This window comes from Coregonus lavaretus (assembly GCF_964263955.1).
Source record: "Coregonus lavaretus genome assembly, chromosome: 32".
In the NCBI taxonomy this organism is placed as follows: Eukaryota; Metazoa; Chordata; class Actinopteri; order Salmoniformes; family Salmonidae; genus Coregonus; species Coregonus lavaretus.
This window is the reverse complement of record NC_140019.1, coordinates 22,054,053-22,056,924: the sequence shown is the minus strand read 5'-3', so window position 1 is coordinate 22,056,924 and position 2,872 is coordinate 22,054,053.

Sequence of the window (2,872 nt, the reverse complement as noted above, 5' to 3'; positions counted from 1 at the left end):
GTTATCATTTTTACAATGGAAGAGATGACTGGGCCGTATTTAATCAAAAAGGCTAAAATAGTGACGTTATCAGCTTGCTTGACTTATATAGTTAAAAAGTAATTAAGCAATGAACATTCTGGCATCCTAAATGACTGTATTCTTCACTGACAAAAGCATGTAATTACTGAAGTCGTTGTCATTTGAAATGCTTCAACTGCAATTAACTCTTTCAGAGAATGCTTCGTTAGTATGTAAGATTTGAGATGCTGCTGGGTACACTGTTTTAGATGGTCTTGACAGAAGCAGAAGTTCAAAAGACACCAATAAGACAGTGTGGTAAAGTTAAGACACAACACCCAGAATGATAACAAGAGATTAGCCACTTTTTATTTAGAAAGAGTCCCAAAAATAAACAAGTTAGCACACATTCCATATACAAAATGTCAGTGAGAGTAGTCTGGATATGTGATGATGAGGTTGATTAGATAACATCCTGTTGTATTGTTTACCACAAAAAGTGATACCAATAGTACATTGATCCCTTTACAATTATGTGAAAGGAGGTTATCGCATGTTAGATCAGGTTATTCAAATACAAACGTAACAATGGTCTTTCTGAAACCGTCCATGTGTGCCTAAATCAGAGGTGCGTGTCTGTAAAAGCTGTTTCAAAGCTCCTACCTAAAAAAGCTTATTGGGGATGTGTTGTATCCAACAATGTAACATTTGCTTGGAAACGTATCCTACAAATAACTGCTATTGAAAATCTGTAGCCGCCAAATGATCCACATTAGTAAGTACCTCATGTAATTGTAAAAAAAAATCAATAATAATAATTAGTGAAGGGTTGTACAATTTTAGAAGGTATTATTTATACTTGGAATATAAAATATAAAATATATATATATTATGTCTACTATCCTATTTCCAATCTCAAACATTTAGTCTCACAACTTCAACATTAAAATGGAAAGGCATATAGTCAACATTTTAAAAGCAAAATTAAATTAAATAATATGTATTTGAGGCAGCGACATGCAACTAGTGCTATTTTACACTCAGGTTAATACAAAGTACGTGGAGTTAACTTGAAAGCTGAAGAGAAAAAAAAGCTGTTGAAATATACCTGTCTTAGCCATAAAACTGTACAAAAAGTCTTAGCCATAAAACTGTTACAAAACGTACAGAATGTATTGATTACATTCGCTTGGATGACAGTGACTGATTATATTAGGACTATATTCATACCTACTGGCACTACATTTTGGCACTCTTTACTTATTTGGCATTTTTAAACGACCATTTTGACCATATGTGTGTTTATTTTCCTCTCACAGCAAAACATATAATACGGTAGAGTGGGATGTCATGGACTGGACCACTACCCTGATCGTTGACAGAAAGAAATACCAACAGCAAAATACTTCAAAACAAACAAATAACATAAAAATAAAAAATAAACATAATTGTGTCACCCACTTAAAAGACATAGGAAAATTATTGATTTCATATGTCAAGCATTGCTAAGTATTTTATATCAACAGCAAATGTTAAAGAATAAGATTTACAGGAAAGTTTATAATAGTAATAAATTACATGATTTAAACATTTCACCCCCGTAAGCAACATATTGGGCTTTTAAATATGGAACTAGAAGATGTTAAGCTATTGTTATTTCACTATACTCACATATTAATATGTTTATATTCAACCAGTATGTAAGCAGGTTTATTTAAAAGCCATTTTGTGAAAATACATAAAAAGATTTTTACCATATCATTTTTCTTCAATAAAAAAAAAAAAAAAGGACATTTCACATCTCAATGCAAATTAAGTCAAGTATGCTTGAAGGATCCCGGGGTTGGCATGGAGGCTACAGAAACAATAACTTCCCCCCAGTTGAGATGACAGACCTCCCATTAGCAGCTGTTACAGTCAATAAAGCCTCCTAATACTCAGATAGAGATAGTAAATGATGATGTCACCGGGTTACAAAAAAAGACCTCCCTTTTTATTCTGAGATGAAATTCCATCGAGAGGGAGAGTCTTTTGTTTAGTGAGGAATAGAGAGTGAAAAGAAGGAAACGTCTTCATGCCACCATAATGTGAGGCCCCTCGACCCATTCAACGAAGATGGAGAGAAAGAAAGTGCGAAGAAAGAGGGGCGGGGGAAAAATATGAAAACCGCTCTATTGAAACCAGTGTAAGGCACTCGAAAGGTTCTTATCGATCAGGAGAGATCCGTCAAGCTGACGTTCATTCCCATGCCAGGTCTCACGTAAGGTACTGCATGCACTGCTTTCGGAAACTCTGGAGTCATCACACGGCCATTCTCCCCAGTACTCCCCGTTATAGACAGCCTCGCTTTGTTCCTCATCCCGTCCGTGAAGGTCACCTAACACACACACCCACACATGTGCAAACATACACACACAAGCAAACACACACATGCATACACACAAGCAACACACACACAAGCAACACACACATATACACACACACACAGACACGGTTCCCAGCACACGTACATACACACACAAGGAAACCAGGTTAGTTCCAGACATCCCCTCCAACCTAGTAAATGTAAGATTTTAAATGTACAAATATGAGAATGCAGATGCGAACCAAATATGACTGATTTCCATGGCTGTAACAAAATGATGGATGCAAATGCCCATGTATAGCTTGATGTGCATGATCATCACAAGCATTATCACTGAATGTGTAACTGGGACATACAGGTAGGATAGGAGCATGGTCATCAACAGTCATACATGAGCATGATGTTAAATAGTAAGGAAACTTAAAATGAACCAAAAGACTGTCAACTCTAAAAACAGGGTAGTCTTTCTCTCGTTACCAAATCATAGCACTAATACATACGATCTGA